General features: G+C 36.9%; 1 protein-coding gene across 1 annotated transcript in view; it reads right to left on the bottom strand.

The window, feature by feature from the left end:
- The window catches only part of LOC141439356 (uncharacterized), a 1,011,003-nt gene that overhangs the window by 369,039 nt on the left and 618,416 nt on the right, over window positions 1-23,548 (bottom strand).

Raw genomic sequence — 23,548 nt, 5'->3', positions numbered from 1 at the left:
CCGAATCATGAGACACAGAGAGCTTGGGGATTAGGATAATGATACTTTATTCGGGGGAGTAAATGTATTCTAAATTGTTGCGTTCGGGACCCATTAGGTACTGATTCGATCATTCTTGTCTAAATAAATAACGTTATTTTAATGATAGAAGTTAAGTGGCAGTGGTGGTCTGGCGGTTTGACCTATGGCGTCTCAAACAGAGGATTGTGGGTTGAAATCTGACCTTAAACCTGTGGGTTTTACGAAATTTATGTGCGAAATTACATTTGAAGTTTTATGGTTATAGAAAAAACCTGTACAAACATGCGAAGAAATTCAATTAGTGTATGTAAAGTTCCACAAGTTATTTATGTTTAAGGGGGGTTTCACAACCCATTGATTAATTTTAACTGACGGATAAATGTGATACCGTCTTCGTCTTCATCATCCCAGCCTATATACGTCCCACTGCTGGGCACAGGCCTCCTCTCAGAACAAGAGGGCTTGGGCCATAGTTCCCACGCGGGCCAGTGCGGATTGGGAACTTCACACGCACCATTGAATTGCTTCGCAGGTTAGTGCAGGTTTCCTCACGATGTTTCCTTCACCGCAAAGCTCGTGGTAAATTTCAAATGTAATTCCGCTCATGAATTTCGAAAAACTCAGAGGTGCGAGCCGGGGTTTGAACCCACGACCTTCTGTTTGAGAGGCGATAGGTCAAACCACTAGGCCACCACGGCTTTTCGTCCTTCGTCTATTCGAATAAAACAAACAGAGACGGCATCGCATTTATCCGTCAAATAAATTTAATTAATGGTAAAACAGGGGGTTAGTCTGTCTCTTTATGACGACCTCTGTACCAGTCCATTTACTGCAATAAAAACAAATCAAATGTCTTAATAAACTTATTTGAAATCAGTAAACAATAAAAGTAATCCCTATTGTACACTCGCTTTGTTTTCATTGATTCATATAGAACAGTTAAAACCGCCACTTACTTATTTTATTTAGTTTATTTTCCGAAAATTGATTTCTATGGGGAGTCAAATTAAATAGGGTATTTCTGTAAATAACCAATAACGGGAAATTGTTTATAATAAAATGTATATAATTTTTTTTAAAGAAGCTGTAAGTTTCAAATATTGTAAATATTTTAATGAGGTTCAAGACCGAGTTATTGTAGAAGTAACGAGGATTTTGAAAAGTACATTAAATAAATATTAAACGATGCAGACCAAAAAAAATAATTTGACATACCCAAGAGAAGTAGACACAGTATATCAGGGGGTGTTCTCTATTTAAAATAACGATGGAAGAATTCGAAAATGCCGATTTTGTTTTATTTGTATCATGACAAAAAGTCATATTGTATTAAAATTAGAAAAAGATAAATAAGCGTAATATTATTACAGTAAGGTCTATTTTGTACTGATGGTTATTCTTTACATAACTATTTACGGTAATTTCGAAAAGTTTTGCAAGTTGATAACAGAACGCATATCACGATCGCGTGTCATCGTCAATATCCGAAGAATGCTTCTAAAACCCGAAGGTTTTTTTTAAGAGCTCACGGAGTGTAGGTAAAGTTTTAGTTCTGAACTGGTAATCTCACAGGTTCAAAAGTCGAACAAAACCAGTACACGGCGCTAGTGTAAATCGATATAGTCAAGTGCCGATCCCAACACATGTGGCACCAGGTCATGTAGAGACACCACAAAACTGGAGCAATATGGGACAAAATAACTGGAATTTTGTCAAATATAAGCTTTTTGATAGTTAATTTTATTGGTGGCTTTGTTGATTTTTTGTGTAATGGGACAGGATATAATAATTGTCTTTTTTGTGTTTTTTGTATAACTTGAATTTTACAGCGCATGGTTTTACTGTACATAATGCTGTAATTTTTCATTAAATAAATAATCGATCCGGGAATCCACTAACATTCATCATGATTCCCTGTTTGGTATAGTCTTACCACTTGACAAAATTGACCAAATTACAGTTTGACAGGTATGCTGTATTGAAGAAAAAGAAGAACATAGACTTGCACTTCTAAATTTTAAGTAGCAATTGCGTGGGGCTATATCAACTCGATTTCCGGCAATTCACCAATTTTTTTAGTGTGATGTTAAGTTGGCAAATGCTTGTGTGCTCTAACCGCTAAGTTTATCGTTCAGGGGCACACGCGACTACAATATACAATAATAAAAATCTATGACTCAAGAACAGCGGGGACCTCAACCTTCATGCATTTCAGTTCTCCATTTACCGGTCGCACAAATTTAAAAAAGCAAAAATAAATAAAATAAATATCATGGGAGACTTGACACCAATTGACCTAGTCCCAAACTTAGCAAAGCTTGTACTATGAATACTGATAATGATGATGATGATTCGTATGGATACTAGGCAACGTATAAAACATACTTATATAGATAAATAATACATCCAAGACCCGAGAACAAACATTCGTATTATTCATACAAATATTTGCCCAGGCCGGGAATCGAACCCAGGATCTCAAGCTTCGTAGTCAGGTTCTCTAAGTTAGAGACTCTAACCACTTGGCCATCCGGCCGTCAAAGAAAGTTGTCCCAATTTTTTATCCCAAACGCTTGCCACCCTAGCAGTATCACCGCGCTAGCGGTGAAGCACGGCTATAGTGAAGTGCTCTCGACGATTATTCTCAGCTACGTCACTAATAGAGATGCTAGCAGCGCCACAATGTAGCACTCGGTACGGCTAGCACTTTGCGCGGGACAATGTTACCGCCAAAATACACACGCTGCTAAACTAATCTAAGCACGGGTGTCTCAATTTGCATGTTAAACTCTTTTATCCCACCCATATAGTAAATCCTCTATTATGCGTTCAAAAACCATAGGTAATGACCAGCATTACGACATTGGATTCTATTATGAACACGGCTGTATCGTAATGAGATTTCATACATCATTACAGCATTACTCGGCTACGCCTCGTTTCATAAACCCACACTCGTGTTTTAAGGACCCCTATTACGATACAGTTGCATAAAATTTGTAACATAACCGAACCTAACCATCAAAAAGTTGGAAAACCCCCGTTGTCACTTCAAAGTTCAATATCTCAAAAACGGCTGAACCGATTTTGATGAAACATGTCTAAGAACCATCGGTAGAAAACCTGATTTCAAATAAAAATACGCATTCAAATCGGTCCACCCGTTTAAGAGCTACGGTGCCACAGACAGAAAGACACACAGACACACATAGCGGTCAAACTTATAACACTGCTCTTTTTGCGTCGCGGATTAAAAATAGAGTATTAAACACGAGTGACAAACGTTGAAAACAGTCACAACGTTCGACATCTTCACATTGCTTAGCTACCTCGGACATCTCTGTTGCAAACGTAGCCTTAAAATGTCTTATTATTTTTTGACCGCGGCTTCTATTCGCTCTTTTTTTTTATTTATTTATCTCAACAAAAAGAAATACATTAACTTTAAGTATGACAAATACTTCGCCAAACTGCAAAACAGTTTGTTGGCGAATACTACACTCCTTATTTTTAAGATTATAATATTGAACAATAGGTACCTGCTATTAATTAAATTACATCGTGTAGTTTTATAACTTAGTTTTATGATTGTTAATTATTTTCTTCAAGGAAATCATCTATCAAATACGCTTTGACTCTGGTTTTAAATGCTCCTTTACTCATACACTCTGTTTCATCTAACTCTTACTGTTCGATCTGTACCCTTAGTGTAAGTTTTCGGTTACAAAATACGTCTCGATCGCGTTCGCGTTAAAATCTCAATTTGTATGGCAACACGAACATCGCAAACGTTCCGCTAGAGGCGGTGTTCGTGATTGCATACAAATTTAGATTTTAACGCGAACGCGATCGAGACGTATTTCGTAACCGAAAACTTACACTAAGGGCACTGATTCAATTGAAATTCCGGGATTTTATAAAATTCCCCTGAGAATTCCCAAAATTTATATCGCGGTCATCATTGAGGTTGTGTTAAGAACAACTGGCCAAAAATTCAACTCTAAACCCAGCGGATGAAATTTCAAGATTTTATCCCTATAGCTAGGAATATCGGTATAAAAGTAGCCTATGTGTTATTCCAGACGTGCAGCTATCTACATACGTAGGAAGGTAGGTATATACATAGCACCGCAATATAATGCAACTTGCACGATTTTTCTTGCAAGTCTAAATTGGGCTTAAGTCAAGCGGTTGTTATTTTGAGATTTTATCCCTATCCCGTGGGAATATCAGGATAAAAAGTAGCCTGTGTTATTCCAAATGTTTAGCTATCTACATACCAAATTTCATCCAAATCCGTTCATTCGTTTTAGCGTGAAGGAGTATTGCTACTCATACACTTACACAAACTTTCGGATTTATAATATGTATATAGATGACAATTTACAAGTATGCATATCGGTGGTATCCATAGAATAAGCTTTAGGGTAAATTGGTCTATATTTTCTCCATAATTTTAAGTTATAATTTTTAATGCGTAGAGCTATTGTGTAACTCCAAAATAAAACAGCAATTCTTCCCCAATATCTCGTCAATTCAAGAGTTATTCCTATCGCCAAGCAAATAACCCAACCTTTCACGTCGAGCGGCGGAGGCGACGTCAAAAAAAATATCTTGAACAATGCCAAAAGGGAACGCCGCCATGACAGTCCGCCATGTTATCAAAGGAAATGGTTAACGCCGTATCGAGATATCACTTTCTTGCCGACGGAATTGTTATGTAAACAAACGTATTATATTGATATTTCGGCTTGAAACGCGTTTGATTTTTTGGCGTGGAAAAAGCACGCTTAAACATTATAACGTTTGCGTCTCTGTCAATAAATACAGATAAAATATAAGATGAGACATAACACAACACAACAAAATGTTAAACTAGTTCCAATTTCAATTTAAAAGAATCTAAACAAGACTCGTTTGTAGCACAGCATTTGAGATACAATATTGACAATAGGCGTATTTAGACGGTAACTCTATCTTATCCATACTAAATATTATAAATGCGAAAGTGTGTGTGTTTGTGTGTTTGAATGGTTGTATGTTTGTACGTCTTTTACGTCGAAACGGAGCGACGGATCGACGTGATTTTTAGCATAGATATCTGTTTATGGGCCAGAGAGTGACATAGGCTACTTTTTAATCCCGGAAAATGCACAGTTCCCGAGGGACCAGTGCGCGATAACCGAATTCCACTCGTGCGAAGCCGCGGGCAAAAGCTAGTAAGTTATAATTGAAACAGTCCAGCGAAGGTCGCATAAAATTATTATCAACTAAATCAATGTCAAACCATCCGTCAAATCAAAGGGATTTGATGATTGGTTTTAATTCAAATCAGAGGCCTTATTGGCACGCTCTCGGAATAAGAATGGTTTTCAGCACTTTTTTTGCTGTCACATGGCGTATTGTAAGGGTAGAAAGAGACGGCAAATGCAATTGCGAGCGCCCGCGCACTAGACAATACGGCCTCAGGTAAGTAGTCTTTTTAGTAGCAGAACGTTGACAAAACGTCCGTAATGTAATAATTAATTGTAATAAAACGTCCGCAGTTTCAACGGTACTGCGTCTCCAAAGCAAAACGCCATTATTACTAAAACATCCCAACTCAAATGGTCACTCGTATTGGCTCTTAAATAGCATTATCCCCAGTCGAGGCAAATACGCATGTTTGTTTTGTTAGTAAGTGTGTACGTACATAAAAAGTTATTCATAAATTTATGTATTTTAATCCTTAACCTAGCACTTATAATAAATTATAAGTTTTGCCTGGTTCCCAACTATGTAGGTCAATTGGTGTGAAATAAAATTATTTTAAACTTAGTAACCTCAATTAAAACAAGCACCAGCTCTCATGGGGCATTTATACTTATTAGTTTTATGAAATGAATCCATTTGTTAGCTCTTTAAATATAATGACCCGGATAACTCACGTCAAGAGTTTAACATTTCGGGCTAATGTAGCCTTCGTCTTCGCCGCGAGCGCTGCTGAATGTTTCACTGGGGAAACTGAGATTTATCCCGCGTTTTCATTCATTACAACCGCTTTAGCACTTATCGCTTGTAAAGGTAGCCACACACAGATGACGCAGCACGAGTATTTAACACCGTTTTCCAACTCGGAGGTACCGTAAACCAAGTTGCACGCCGGATATGGCTTCACGCACTTTCCGCGTTTTACTGCATGCACTGTATGAAGGTATGAAACCGTGGTGGCCTAGTGGTTTGACCTATCGCCTCACAAGCAGAGGGTCGTGGGCTCAAACCCCGGCTCGCACCTTTGAGTTTTTCGAAATTCATGTGCGGAATTACATTTGAAATTTACCACGAGCTTTGCGGTGAAGGAAAACATCGTGAGGAAAGCTGCACAAACCTGCGAAGCAATTCAATGGTGCGTGTGAAGTTCCCAATCCGCACTGGGCCCGCGTGGGAACTGCGGCCCAAGCCCTCTTGTTCTGAGAGGAGGCCTGTGCCCAGCAGTGGGACGTATACAGGCTGGGATGATGAATGTCAGAACTACCAAGCTAGTTGCGATAAGTACAGTCGCCTTTAATATCTGGCACTGCGGAGCATGCAAAAATATCTGATACGTCTTGCCGGCTCTAGAAATAGACTCGTATCAGATATCAATGCAAACTATGTTGTGTCATTATTGGTGGTGTTGACTGTATAATGTCTATGAACGGGTCGTTTAAGCAGCTGTTTCCTTCAACTTTATCTGCCATTTTCAGGAATAAAAAGTATCTCATGTGTTAGTCCAGGTTAAAAACTATCTTCGTGCCGAATTTCATCGAAATTTAACGTAATGTTATTGTATTAAATGATATTGTAACGGATAACTCACGTCTTAAACCGAGTTTAGCTCGACATGTTTCGGGCCATTTCGTAGCCCTTCTTCTCAGGAGCACGCGACTCGGCGGCTGCCGCAACACGCACACTACGCGCCTAGGTTTAAGACGTGAGTTATCCGTTACAATATCATTTAATATGAGTGAGTCTCACGGTAGTTTCATGCTCAGAAATGTTATTGCGTGATGGATTTACAAACATCTCATAATTATATGTTAAGTCACAAGAATTTATACAGAAGTTGTCAAAGGAAAATAATATAAATGACATAAAAAGTAAAAATACTAAAAATGTAAGGACACGAAAAAAATTACAATTAATATAATTTTGGTTCTCCTCTAAAGAAGTTTGTTATTAAATGTCGGTAACTTACAACGGAAGCTAGCAAAATCTCGTATTAAAAATTAAAACATCATTACCATAAATTTTCAATAAAAAATCCAGATTAGATAACAATCTCAAAAATTCTTAATCTCATTTTAAAATTCATGCAAAATGCTGACGTAAAATCAACTTATATCCAACTAGGCTCCCCCAACTTTTTGGGTTACCTCCCAAAACTAGCTCGTCCAGTGTCCGAGGATCAATCTGGACATAACATATATTATTCAGTAAGCGGACATCATACAAGTCCCTAATTGCCTCGAGGATGCTTAGGAGGATGGTTGTTGGCGGCATAGCGTTAATAACTAAACGGGTAAGGCCAGGGCTGAAAGTACGCTTTATGGGGTTTTTATAACGCTAATAAAAAGTTGTTTTTTACGTCTTAAGAGGGCGTTCAGATCATGACTTGAACAGTCTAGTAGGTTCGTGGCGTTATGTGTTTGCAAACACTTCGTCTATTGGATAGAAAATGCAATGAAGATTTTCCACTTATCAATAAACATTCACTGACAGGTTAAACGTTGGGTCATTTTTAATTAATATATAATAATATTTATAATCAGGACGATGAGGTCAAAAGGTTCTCGAATGGCGTCCGCGGACCGGTAGACGAGCTGTCGGTAGACCTCCAACAAGATGGAGCGACGACCTGGTTAAGATCGCGGGATCGCGGTGGATCCGAAAAGCACAAGACCGGTCTGAGTGGAGAGCCTTGGGGGAGGCCTATGTCCAGCAGTGGACGTCTTTCGGCTGACATGATGATGATGATGAATATTTATAATAAAAAATATTAATTTTGTATAATTGAAATCTTAATTGCTGCGCCCAACAGGGTACATAATGTGATCTCTTAGTTTAAGCCACACTTTAAGTCACCTGTAAAACCATTATGTGCAATAAAGTATTTAGCATTGAGTATTAGTATTAAAAAAAAATAAGTATTGTAGTGGTTCAGTGGTAATTTCGTACCCAAAGAATGACAAACGGAACTCTAACTATCGCTTCGCTATGCGTTCAACTGTCTGTTACAGGGCTGTATCTCACGAACTGTAATAGATCGACAGCTGAAATTCGCACATAACGCTATTTACAAAATTTTAATATTTTACCTAATTGCGTTTTCCTTAATAGCGTTAACTTAGAAGCTAAATTTTTTACTAATTTAAAAGGTGCCATATCTGAATAAAGAAATTCATTTCAGTGTGATATCTTCAAGCGTTCCAGAGAAAAAATAGTTTGACAGACGGATACAGACAGACAGACAATAAAGTGATCCTATAACGGCTCCGCTTTTTCCTTTTATATGCAAATAAATAAATAAAAAAATATTAAAATAAAGAACCAATAAAAATTGCAAAGAGTTCTAATAACACATTGTCACAATCAATATTTCCACAAAATAGCATTTAGAAAAAAGTACAAAAGCGATCAGCGATACAGGGTTCCCCAGCTTATAACCGCAAGGACAGGATCGAACCCGCAAAGCCCTGAATTACGGCCCACTTACCTGATTGCTATCGATTCTTTGGAACGTGGAGTTATTTCGACACCGAACGATGTAACTTTTAAGTTAGTGGAGATAAGCATCGAAAAAAGGAGTTTTTAGAACTTTGTATGTACTTCAAAAGGCAAAAGAAATCCTTTTTTTATCATATCAGTCTATCTTTCTATTCGTCTATCAAGACTATCTTTATAAGGAACGCATAGAGGTATAATTGAAAGTATGACGAAATATTATGGTCATTCGCAACACTAAGAAAAATGGTTTTTTATGTGTTATTTTTTACAGTTGAAAAAAAACCATTACTGCGTGTTTCATTAATTTTAACTTGATAATCTATCCGAGAAAACGAATCTCGACAGACAGACAAAAGGATAATTTGCAGTTTTTGCAGCAGTTCCGTCCGTTAAAAGTTGCGAAAATAGCCGCAATAGTTTAATTAAGTAAGCCTAATTGACCTACGAGTACCTACTGCAAATAATCTAGGCAAACAGATGAACACTAAAGTGAACCTTAACGACTTCCTCTTTTCCTTTTCAGATATGAAAACCTAAAAAACCTCCCTCATTTTATCACCGCGTTTGATAATAGATTATTCCTTTTGCCATTGTTACCTTGCAAGAACCTGCAACCATGAAAAACCGTTGAAATTCCAAGTTTGAACAAGAACAGTAACTTAGTTCTTAAAGTTTGGAGAGATCCTTCCGCTGCCGAGCTTTTCGAGTCCTCGACTCTTTACATCTTTAATAGCTATACACTCGTAAGGTGCGCCCGCTTCACTGAGAACTGTCGGTTAATATTTCATCAGTTTATAAATAGTACTGACAAGATGCCGTAGCAATTCGAATCCCAGCGGATCGGCTACATTTTTTTACATAACAGCGGTGGCGACAAGTACGGCAAAGCCACAATACAAGTAATAGGCAGTAGTTCGACTTCATAATAGAGCTCGAATCGACGCACAAACACAGCAAGCGTCATTTACACGGCCGCTAACGAATCTTCGCAAGTCAAAACTACGCAGTGCCACGCCGTGCCCGCTCTATTCACCCCCGTTTTGATTCCGTAACGTGGCTATAGCACTCGGTACTAACTCTTCATAAAAATGAGATTTTTCTATGAGATCAAATTTAACAACAAGTCATTTCGAACTTGCCGCAATAGACGCATTTTTTTCTATTACCAACTTATAATTTAATTTCTAATCATAAAATTAACATATGTTTTATTCCTACACCTGAAACTACACACATACAATAAAAATCTACATACGTCTGTTTTACTTATTGTAGACGCCAACCCTAGCGCTCCGCCCAGCAATAGGTATAAATTTCAAGAATACGGCTGAGTCAATCTACTGCCTATTGTATTGTGGCAAAGCTTTTGTACACGAAAATATACTGATGGATCCAAATGTACAAAAAAAACGTGAATGTAGTGTACCTTTATAAAGCTCGCTCAACTCCGTTGATGGAACTAAATACATAAATGGGCCGGAGCCGAATTCATCGATGGATCCAACCAATGGATCTTACTGGACGGAGGGACTGCATGGTATTGCATCCAAAGACACTAAACTCATGCTTCTTTCCCTCTTCGAGTTCTTTAACTTTAATGTTTACTTGACTTATTAAAAAAAAAACTTTGAGCTTCGTCCATTTGACATTTTAATAATAAGCTGATCTTACAAGCTGCGCAGTATACGAAAAGAAAAATCTACCAATAGGATTACTTGATTTTCCTAGCATCGCTTAGCACTAGTTTTCTATTGGATGATCCTCGCACCTCGGCTCTTATTTCGTCTACTTCTTCTTAATAAACCCTAGGACTATAAATAACATAATTATTTGAGAATAAACACCACTTCAATTCATTTTATTGTGTTTAGTCTTCAAACTCAAACTTCAGAGTTAAAACTGAAACTTTCGCCGTATGAAGTGAATATTCGAAATTCAAATGAAAACAAAATGGCGACGCACCTGCCTAAAATGGCGGCTTCATAACCGGTGAGATAAAGTTTGCAGGTTTATTGTCAGCTCCGTATTACTGTGCCGTTTGGAGTTGAAGTTATAAGGAAAATGTGCATATGAGATTTATAAAATAAACTTTATTTTTGTGGATTCGCACTATTTATTTGATGGAAGGGAAGTTAAATAAGCACAGTTGTTACTGTTACTTTTTTTACAAGCCATTATTTAGCTTGCCTTCCCTGTTTGTTGTAGTTGGGTCAAATATTGTAAGTTTAATTTGAACCACTTCCTGTGTTCGGATGACTTGAAATTTGGTGACAATAAGAACGGTCAAAGGCATAAATTATATATATATACGTTAAAATTTATATACGTTACCAAGACGTCAAAAATATCTCTATACACCTTTATGTAACCATATTTTGACGCTGTGGCTGTATATATATTTTTGCATTGGACTGTACGTAAGTAAGTTGGATAACAATCCCAGTTTAGACGACCGGATGGCCAAGTGGTTAGAGAATCTGACTACGAAGCTTGAGGTCCCAGGTTTGATTCCCGGCCGGGGCAGATATTTGTATGAATAATACAAATTTTGTTTTCGGGTCTTCGATGTTTAATTATTATGTATTTAAGTATGTATTTCTCTATATAATATAAGTATGTTTATCCGTTGCCTAATATCCATAGTACAAGCTTTGCTTAGTTTGATGTTTATTTATTATTGATTTAAGTGCAGTAACAAAAGTACAGTCAGCAAAAATATAAATTGTATCCAAAATGTATTTTTTAACACCCTGTCGAGGGGATAGCAACAAAAGAGCAACTGAAACAAAACTCTACATACTTGGGAACCAATTCCATGGTGTGTGTGAGTTTCTACGCCCGCGTTGGATCTGCAGACCAAGCCCACTCATTCTGAGAGGAGTGCTGTGTGAGCAGTGGAATTAATATAAGCCGAGATGACGATGACTTTTCTACTTGACTATACTGCGTATAATATGGGTAGGTACAGTGGGGGTAGGAAAACCTTCGTCAGTTATTAAATTGATTCCTTTACAAAGTCATAGACACTTAGTACGTTTTGAAACCAAAGTACTAAGTAGACAAGTGCATATCAAATTATACTTACTTGACATGATAACAAGGGTCAAAATAGTATACACCTCTAACATTATATCTAGTTTCATATCAATACAAAACCTTTTTAATAAGAAACTTCGTAAAAATTTCAATCAAATAATGTTCTATTTAATTGTCAGTGTTTCTCAGTGCCAAGGTGTAGTGATATGGTTGCTATGGTCGCCTGATTATGTTTAGCAGGTTGACAGGTTGACGCGGTATGTCCTACTCAATCTGTAAAGCAGATTAGCGCTCATACTGAGCAAAGGAAAATAGATCTTAGGGTGAGGAACTTTTTTTTAATCCGACTGTACACGTAGGATACCATGCCGTGTAAATGTATTTAGTTATGTGTATATTTAAATGACCCAAGGACATATTGGCCGGCCCGGACCGGATCCGGAAGCAATCCTAACGAAGGTCCGTCCGTCCTTGATTGTCTTTATGTTCATTGATTCCATTCAAAACTTTTCGGCACATTCCTAAAATATTCATACCTACCTCCTCCTGAAATATCAATCTGTATAATTTTTGGTTAGGTTTGTGTAAAAACGATAGGTCTAATAAAAAACATTTATCAGTCAAATATCAGCAAAATAGAACAATCACATAGGTATCGATATTATAAACGTAATGGATAGTAAATTTTCAGTTTTTCCCTGTTCTTAAGCACAATTTTTAAGGTGTGGGGTGGGTAGTGGAACTACGAGTATGGTGTTCCCGCCAGAGTCGTCTCCGAAGGAGGGAACTCCTCAATAATTAACGGCACAGATACGAAACTATGCATGTGCGTTCAATTTCAATGACAAAAACGTTTAAATGACAGACACGATCTGATGCTGCAGCCAGGGTCGTCTCCTCATAGGGGAACTCCTCAATGGTTGATAGCACAGACACGAAACTTTGCATACTGTTAATTTTGACGAGAATTTATCTATTTATACACATGATTAGATGTTGCAGTCATTGTCATCTCAGACTCGTCTCTTTGTGAGAGAAATGTTCATTTTTTTTACTTGAAATTGTTTCGTAGGAACTATAATAAGTGTTAAAGCATTTACTGAGCCGACTATGCATACATTCGGCGTTTTAGTTCCTTTTCGTTGTCATTAGAATACTGAATTATGGAACAGGACATGCAGTTATTGTCAAAAGGCTAAATTGTAAAATGAAACGAAAGCTTTGTGCTTTTCGCTGTTGCATATAGAACAACATAGCAGCTGCAACGTCTTCGGAATCGTTAGGAAGGGATCTTGGGTTTAGTTGGATAAGGTTCCGCGGTAAATTTTTGCACTTATTGTTCTTTGATCAAAATGCGACTGAAATAAAAAGTTGGATATCTTTAGTAATAATATAAATGTGAAAGTTTGTATGTGTGTAAGTTAGTTTATTACTCCTTCACGCTAAAACGGCTGGTTGGATTTGGATGAAATTTGGTATGTAGATAGCTGGACATCTGGATTACAAGTAGGCTAATTTTTATCCCGATATTCCCCCAAGATCGGGATAAAACTGGCAACTGCAACTGGCATCTATTTAAAAGTTTTAAAAGTACAAGACTTGGAAACAAATTGAGAGCGATGCCTCATAGCACTGCTCTATTTCGGAAAAGTTTATTGGGAATGGCTCCTTATATTTATAATAAGATACCGGAGGACATAACAAATATAGAGAATATCAATAAATTCAAAAAAACTTTATGTAATTTTTTAGTAACAAAAGCTTATTATTCCATAAATGAATTTCTAACAGATTGCAATAACTCGTATTAAGTATCTATGATGAGAATTATTATGTGATGCGTGTGAATGCATCACGACCTGTTTGTATGCCTAACGGCGCAACATAGTGATACTTCAAGTAGCTTTAAGATCTTTTGTACTAACCTATGTTGAACGAATAAATGAATTATTATTATTATTATTATTATTATTAAAATCTAAAAACTTGCCGCAATTGCTTTTTAATTGCTTGTTAATGAAATCTACCATGTAATTTTTTCGGGATTTTATCCCAATACCAAGGGAATATCAAGATAGACAGCTTATGTATTTTCACTCGTTTTAGCATAGAGATCCATCATCATTCATCAAACACACGCACGCATGCACGCACTTACAAACTTTCGCATTTATAAATTAGTATTATTGACTAAGAAGTTAAGTTACCCTGTACACCAGCCATTTTTAAACCGGATAAGTTCAGTAAATAAACTAAACTACTGACTAGCCTAACCGCTCAGGTACGGAAGCAGTTTTAAATTTTAAACTTTATCTAAACCGTCTCTTACCGAATCCATGCAACATGCGCGCTAGTGAAAATATTTTGTTGCTGAAATTTGGCCGATTTAAAATTCAGAAGCGGTACCGCTGAAACAGGCGGCGTGCATATGGTTGCTTCTCTTTTGGGACCAGTACCATGGGGTTTCAACTGTAAGTAATGATTTTTAGAACTAGCTAGCGACTTGGCTCGGCTTTATCATCATCATCATCGGCCTATCTTAGTCCACTGCTGGACATAGGCCTCTCCAATGGCACGCCACTGAGAAGGCCGTTGCCGTGGGGTGCCGACTCACGAATAGCACTCTCCCATTTCTTCTCCTTGGTGTCGTAAAAGGCGACTAAGAGATTTCTGGACCTATGCATCTAGCACATTGTAGCTCGGGTTGGTGTCGGAAGCAGCGACACCGTCTCACACACACACTTACACACACTACGATTGCCAACCCGCCTGCTCAGCGTGGTAATTAGAGCAACTCCTCCAGTATGGCAAATCGGCTCGGCTCGCTCGGCGGGAACTATGCAATTTTTCATACGCATTTATAATATTAGAGGGATTTTAATACACATACTGCGTGATATATTTATCAATTTGTGTGGAAGAGGAGGAAAGGGGGTTATGCATGTTAATATACGTTTGGTACCCGAGAAGCAAGGCAAACATTTCGTTTCTATGAAGTCGATTAAAAATTCTAAGGTAGAAATTTTAGTAACACACCATTGGTAGGGGTTGCCAAATTGAAACCAAAATGCACTCTACCCACGTGCGCATGCTATATCCACGTTTACATTACCAACCAACAGATGGCGCCCAAAACAATACCAACATAACCTGAACCTTGCAATAGCAGTTTGCATTGAAAGAGAGACCAACTTGAGCTGGTGTCTATCAATATAGCAACACGAGATCTCTAAACCTGAATTATATGAGATAACGCTCAATACTGTTTCAACATTAATTGGCTGGTATTCCTACAGCCAGTTGAACTAGAGCTCTGCTCAGTTATAAAGTGCTATGAAGGAACGGGTCTGGGTAAATCGGTTTATATGGATATGATGTCAATTTGAGAAGTCGCCTGCTTGCATAGCGTTGTATTAACGCAGGGACCGGATAGTTTGGGCGGATGTGGCATTATGGGAAAAAGTAATTAAAAGTTTTGCACATTAAGGCGTCGCATTACGGTAGATGGGGTGAAAGGTAGACGCGGTAATTAGCATCGTTCTTATAACGACGGTATTTTAATAATTATGACCGTATTGAAAGGCTCCGTAATCTTGTACAAAATTGCAATATTTAATCATAATCGAGCACAAAAAAACCATTCAGCTTAAGATTATCTTTACTTTGTTAGTCCGGCCGTTTTAGTGTAAAACATGAAGAAAATACTTTTAATTTGGTTATTTCGAGTCGATTTGATTAACGGGGTCTATATTGGAATCCATAATATATTTTGTCCTAATCTCAGAATCCTTAACAACGTTTGTCATAGTAATCTTTTGCCATAATAACGTTTGCCATAAAATAAATGTCATAATATTTTTGTCCTAATATTTAGTCGCAATTCTAACCTAACCTATATATTATGGATTTTAATATTATAACTCGTAAGTTTTATGTCATACTATATTAGTACGAAACATATTAGGGATTTAGAGTATTAGGACATGTGATATTATGGCTTATGATTATTAGGACATAAGATCATTATGGAAAATGATCATTATGGCAAAAATATGTTATGTCAAAAGTGTTTATGGCAAATATGAGTTTAGCACAATCGATATGATGGATTACGAAGGAGACCCGATTAACGCTATATTATGTATTGGATGAGTATAGGTATAGGTTAAATATATTTATAATTTATATGGACTGAACTGTCGGAACTTGCAATCTATTATTGATTCTAAAATGCTTAATTCGATCAATTATAGTTATTATTATTATATTTTAATGTTACATATTGTTTATTGGGATTAGTTATTGGACAGTGCAAAGAATTTAATTTAATAATGGATTTTAATCTAATAATGTACATTTTACTTTAGATCCTACACAGTTGTTCAGGAAAATTGTATATCATATTGACGTGTTACAGAGAAACGTAGATATAAGTCATAATCGTAACACCTGTGTAATGTTAGCTGTAACGCACAATAAATACTTTGACTTTGATTTAATTAATCTCTAGTCGGTTTACTATAGTGCCTTAAAATGATTATTGTGGCTACCTTAATTTACTCCTTTGTTTACATTAACAAAAAATAGCCTCAAAGTCATCTTGGTTCCAGATATAAACGATATAATTTAGATAGCATTACAAGCACAGCGTGTCCCGGATCTATCCTTTAGCGTTATCTAAGATCATTATCATTATACAGGGTGATGGTTATGGGCGGCAAATTGTTTCCGCAGCGAGCCGTATAATGCCAGGGAGGGCAGCCTCACCGTAATTTAACATAAGATATGTTATCTGAAGACCGTTAGACCTCTTTATTTAAATGTTTTGAAATATTAACAAAACGTACAAAAACCTCTGTCGACTGCTTCCGTCAAATTAAATAAGCTACCAGGCCTTATTGTTTAACATTCTTGAAATCAAAATACCTATAAAGATAAAGGTAGAAAAAACATAACCCGGGTCGGGTAATAGGTGGTTTCCTGTGTAGTTAACAATTTCTGGTGCATGCACTATAAAGAGTCATTGTATTGTATTGTGTTATGAATACAATTGCGAATGCCAGCGCTAAATAATACGACCACTGGTGTAAGAATTGCATTGGTTGACTCTACGGCCCAGAAACGCAGCAGTTATTATCTACCACGTAGTTTGTTCTTTCCGGACATCGTCCGGAACCGTTGTTTTCCCGGACGGTCCTGACGGACAGGCGTGTTCGCTCCCGGGTGGAAGGAACACGCCGATGTTTGATTGCGTGTTGATTTATATTATGCTTTAGTAGTGTAGATTGATGTTTGGGTAGAGTCCAAGAACTACTTGAGGTCTCGCGTTCGACGCCAGATTATTATTAAAAAAGTATGTATGTAAAGTATTATTATGTATGAAAAATACGAATGTTTAATCTCGAGTCTTGGGTGTTAAATATGTATTTAAGTATGTATATATCTACTAAAGTACTTACAAGTGATTTCGTCTTTAAAGAGTTGGACCATCGATATCCTGTGGGAACTTTGAATTTTCCGGGACAAAAGTACGCACTTTCCCAAAATTCCGTTATTCCATTTAAAATAATATTACATTTGGTTCAATGGCTTAGGCATGGAAATGTAACAGACAACCAGTTACTTTCTCATTTCGGTTTTCTTTGTGCTAGTTTGGATTTGATTAGACACTGAGAGACTTTTAATAAATAAATGGCCAATGATGTATCCAACAAAAACCCAGCCTCCATTAAAGCTATACTGCTTCCAAAATAATGACATGAAGTCCCCGTTTATATTAAAACTTAAACTGCAAAAGCGCAGTCTGTATCCAACGTAAACTACACCATAAACACCAATCCTTAACTGCACTCTGATTTGCCTCTTAACACTACCACAGAGTCCCATGTTCTATCGTCCCATAGCTAAAACAAACCCTATTTGTTTCATACGAAAGTGTAAATTAGAAATAGCTGAACATAGAACCTTGTGTACAGCATATGCCACCAGCTGTCCAGGGAATTACGACCACCATGATTTAAATACGAAGTTTTACCTATCTCTGATTTCGTATTTCCCATGGGATAGCATTAATTTTAACAATAAGTAAATACGTGTTTAAAATGCTTATTTCCACTAGAATTTTACTATATCTATCCAACTAATTTTAGTAAAAATACATGAGCTGTTTATGAGTCTGTCTAACTGGATGCGTCGAGCCGAGAATAGGGCAAAATGGCGCTCATTAGGGGAGACCCTACGTCAAACTGTGGACTGTTAGAAGCTGATAATTATCAAGAATTTTCATGAGTGTGTACGATATAATACGTCTGGTTTGTTATTATTTCACACTAAAACGGTTGGACGAAAGCTTCAGCAAATTTAGTTTAGGTACAAATATCTTGGTCTCGGTAATCATTATATGCTATTATATGAAAATCTTACCCGCTAACAAATTAACGAAGACCACAATGTAAGAGTAATTTCTGGGCATTTAAAAAACATCCGTATCAGATTTACGCGAACGCTGCCGCGGGTAAATACTTGTTTAAAATAAACACTTCGTGTGACTTACTGATTAGAATGACTGGAGGTATTTTTGAAGTGAGTTGTACATTTTATTACCTGAAACAATCACAAATCATAATTAGTTAGGCTATAACACTTAGCAAGAGTAACACGGTAGCTTATGTAAGCAGCAAAAAATGTAAACGATACCCATAAGTTTATCTTTGGAGAGAGTGTTATAAAATTCAATGTCTTCTACTAAATAAATAAGCTGTCCACTCTGCCGGAAAATTGTAAACTAAGCGTTGGAGTGAGGTGAAAAACACAAGATCCAGTTCAAGTACAACTCTTTTGGCGTTTTTCTAAGGGCTCTAACGTACAATTTTGGATTTTTTTTAAATAATCAACAGTTAAATTCAATGACTTTTTATTGAACATTATATAATTTACTTTATTTACAAATACAATTTATTTATTGCGGACTTTGAATCCATAGTGTCAGTAGTTACAAATTATAATCTTATCGCTATGGTTAACTTAAATAAATAAACAAAATTAAAGACTAAAGACGCCTGGACATATAGGCGGTACAGGCGCGTGTAGCTGCACGTATCGTTGCAGCAGCGGGGAGTCCCAGCGGTGGGCTAACATGCTCAGGATGCTATTCGTGCTGCCCAGACTGCGGTTGAGGAGAGACACTTTGTTTGGGAGATTAAATTATTGTTTTTAGAAAAAGTACTTATACATTTCGAGATAATCGTTACTAAGTTAGGTCCAAAAAAACCGGCCAAGAGCGGCACGCCCGAAATAGGGTTCCGTAGCCATTACGAAAAAATTAAGTAATATTTTTCTAAGGATTTTATATTTTGTACGGAATATCCCAAGTTTAGATATATTTTTATACCTTAGGCTGCTATTTACTCTTAAACTACTAATAATTGTCAAGAAAACGTAACCGTTATAGTTTTCCTTGTAAGCTTGATATACTTACTACTATCCTGATTTTTTTCAAATGCTTCCACCCACTGGTTTACATTTTAGAGGGGGGGGGGGGACGCCCTATTTTAATGAAAATTTGCACTTTAAAGTTGAATATTTTGCAAGCAAATCACTGAATGGAAATTGTCTTAGCAACCCCCTAATGGTTTTAAAAGACGATACCCCACACTACAAGATTGGATGAGAAAAAAATCACCCCCACTTTACATCTATTGGAGGTACTCTAAAAAAAGTTATTTTTGATTTTTTTATTGTACCATTTGGTCGGCGTAGTTTAGGTATATATTTGTGCAAAATTACAGCTTTATAGCATTGATAGTCCCTGAGCAAAGCCGCGGACGGACGGACAGACAGACAGACTGACATGACGAAACTATACGGGTTCCGTTTTTTCCATTTTGGCTACGGAACCCTAAAAACGTGCTCATTTGCGGGAGTAGTGAAAAATTGGCATCACAAACTGTGGAAGGAGAATACATACAGTTCTATGCTCTCACCCTTCATTTTACTAACTATAACTCCATATTTCGCCATCCTATCTGTCTTAGGCAGGCTGTTTATCTTACGGTCTGAATGCGCCATATATTATGTATGCTACGTGATCTAAGGGTTTTATGCGACGTCGACAATGCGTAAGCGAATTTACAAGTTTCGCATAATAATGTGTGGGTATAGAGCCGTAAGCCGTGGTGGCATAATTGTTTGACCTATCGCCTCTCAAGCTGAGGGTCGTGGGTTCAAACCTCGGCTCGCACCTCTGAGTTTTTCGAAATCATGTGCAGAATTACATTTGAAATTTACCACGAGCTTTGCGGTGAAGGAAAACATCGTGAGGAAACTTGCACAAACCTGCGAAGCAATTCAATGGTGTGAATTATGGCCCAAGCCCTCTTCTTCTGAGAGGAGGCCTGTGCCCAGCAGTGGGACGTATATAGGCTGGGATGATGATGATAGAGCCGTATATCGAGGGGCTTTTGTACATGGGCATTGCCGATGGTATATATGTGGTGGATTGACTGTTTTTCGGTGCAAATGGAAAATCGTCCACGTGAATTGACCATTTTGAATTTGGACCGAAATGAATATCAACCAAAGGGAATTTTTCCAAAATGTAATTGTGATGAAAAATATTTACAACCAGATTTGTTTTTGTTGTTAATTAATTAAACCCAAATGGAATATTGTCCATTACAAATTAGGAGCAAAATTAAATAAGCAATAAGTGAATGTGTAAATCAAGTCTTAACTTAATGTGTGCTTAGGCCCAAAACAAATTATTTCGGGTAGAACATATTTACAATTCATCATACTCTTATTTCTGAGTGTACGTAAATACAAGTGGTATTTTTTTTCAGCAGACATCAAATTTGTCGATTTTACTATAGGACAGGTTCCATTTTCGAATTGAGAAAGTTGCTTGGTGGTTTGGCAGTAAAAACGTGAATGACAACGCTAGAGATGGGCCGTCACGAGGATACCAGTGATGAAAAAAAAAAGTATATTTCTCAACTATTAGTGCTGAGTGGTGTCACTTGCGTGTAACTACATAATATAATTACAAAGTGTCCTACTGTGATCCCACCAGTTATGAGTTCCATTTGAGCATGACGGTAATGGGACTTTTGGGACAACAATATGATAAAAATATTAGTGCCACTTGTCCCATGGGACTACTGGGACGTAATCGTCTCAGTAGTCCCATGATGGGACTACTCAATGGGACTAGTGGGACAGACGGAGCTTTTCAGGATCTAATCTTGAAGGGCGAAGTGCGAAGTAAAATCTAGAGTTGTCCATTTTCCATTTGCAACAAATGACAGTAAATCATGTGGTGATGCATATTAGTATGATGTGTGCATGACAGGGAAAAGACTACAGAGGAGGGAGTTTAAAATCGGGAATAAAGCTACTCATCATCCCACTGATAACCTAACCAAAAAAAAGTTGGAAAACCCCTTTGTCAGTTCAAAGTTCAATATCTCAAAAACGGCTGAACCGATTTTGATGGATCATGTCTAAGAACCATCGCTAGAAAACCAGCTTCCAAATAAAGAAACTGCATTTAAATCGGTCCACCCGTTTAAGAGCTACGGTGCCACAGACAGACACATAGCGGTCAAACGTATAACACCCCTCTTTTTGCGTCGGGGATTAAAAATTAATAAGCTTGGGCCGTAGTTCCCATGCGGTGTAGTTTAGGAACTTAACTCACAACATTGAAATGCTCTGCCGGTTATTGTAGGTTTCCTCACAATGTCTTCCTTCGTAAAGCTCGTGGAAAATTTCAAACTTAATTACAAAAAAAATAAATTGTAAGCCCGAATATATATCAATCATTTATTAAATAGAAAATTTACAATGTTATATTATACACATTACCTAATAAACTAAAGATAAATCCTGACTAAATAAAACAAATATGTCAAATTAAATAGAATAACAAATTAATCAAACCACAAATAATCAAAAGAAACCAAACAATGTCAAAGAAAATTTTAAAATTATTATTTATAATCTATATAATACAATAATAATTTATTAAAAACAGTTATACAATAAAAAAAAAAAAAAAATGTCAAAAATCACGAAAAGGAAAAAAAAAAAAAATGAGAATAAATTATATAATAAAGTAAAAAAAAAACTACTCCATACCCGTCCGCATCGTACTTGGCCCAAACGTACCCATTACCCCAGCGGCATTGCCCCGTTGTAAGCCCGAATTGAACCTATGATTCTCTACTTAAGAGGCCATGGGTCAACCACTAGTCTAAACCACCACGGCTTTTTTTATGAAGATTTGCCAGTACGCACGCCGCTGATCGTATTTTCATACAAAAGTAGTTTCGTTCTAATTTACAAACAACACACTCAAACAAAATAAAACTTTGCGACTATAATGGGAGCAGCTATTTTGTTTTGAGTTATTCTGAATTAGCTTTCGTTCATATTCAATGTAACTAAATAAAATCACATTAATTAGAAGTATAGTAATAATGGAAATTCGTTATTGTTTTTTTTTCTCGTTACATTTTATTGTAACCAAACCTAATTATAAACTGAAAATACAAACTGAAATATAGATGCACAGAAAAACCAGAAAAATAAGACCATCACTGGGAATCGAACCCAGGTCCTCGGTAATCCGTACCGCGTGCTATACCGCTACACCACTGATGGTCACTGGTGGACCATGGTTTTTCTGTGCATCTATATTTCAGTTTGTATTTTCAATTTAGTTTTTACGGGATGACCGTAAAAGTAAAAATTTGGAATTGAAATAAAAAATACAAAAAGATTCCAAAAAACCAATCCTAATTATAAACATCGTAATGGCTGCTCCCATTATAGTTGCAAAGTTGCGTTTTGATCTGCAGTGCTGCTTGTAAGTTTAAACCAGTTAAAACGAAACTACGTTTGTATGGGGACGCAAGCGTACTGGCGACTCGACAAAGAATACAAGACATCGTAATAAAAATATAAACTTTTACAATAAAAGGAAACTCTCGCACGATAACAATTACCTCCGGTGATGGAACACAAAGCTATAATAATTCCCTGTCAATACGCATCCGCGGTCGCCATCTTGGATTTTAATCAATCATTCTGGAGCAGGATCGATTCGTTCCCGGCTTCCACATACATTCGCAATTTTAGATAAAAAAACGATATATTACGGGAATAAAATGTATTAGAAGATTAAGGAAAGGTTTTGCGATCAGATGGACGTTAAATTTCTTTATCAGTTCTGGCAGCACTTTTTGATTGATTTACAGAAATCTACTTTGATTATTTCGTCCAATAACTTCAAGGAGATGGGTCAAAATTCTTTTTCACTTCTCATGCTTCTCATAATTATATATAAATGCATGAAAAATAAAAGGGACATAGGACGTAAAAAATTGTTTCCACTGTTGCTATTTCATTTCCTCGCAATCGAAGTGAAAAGCAGATTGTAAAACTCGAGCATTAAACCCGTTTTTCCCTCGACGTTCTATCCACCCTCGTCATACCGGCTCGGGTGGCTATATGAACGTCTCGGGTAAAATGGCTCGTTTCATGCTCTTGTTGTTCAATCTGCTATTTCACTTATCATGCTCGTAAAGTTCGTGTTTATGCTGGATCTAGGCGACATATAGGTAATTACTTTTTATGCTCTAGTGCACAAAGTAAAATCTTCGTCTAAGACGAAAATCATTATTAATGTGGGGTTAAAGAATACATTTTTGAAGTTCCATTTTTTGCCTAATAATTTAAACAGTTG

This window comes from Choristoneura fumiferana, chromosome 20, assembly GCF_025370935.1.
Source record: "Choristoneura fumiferana chromosome 20, NRCan_CFum_1, whole genome shotgun sequence".
NCBI lineage: Eukaryota > Metazoa > Arthropoda > Insecta > Lepidoptera > Tortricidae > Choristoneura > Choristoneura fumiferana.
This window is presented reverse-complemented; position numbering and strand designations above follow the sequence as displayed.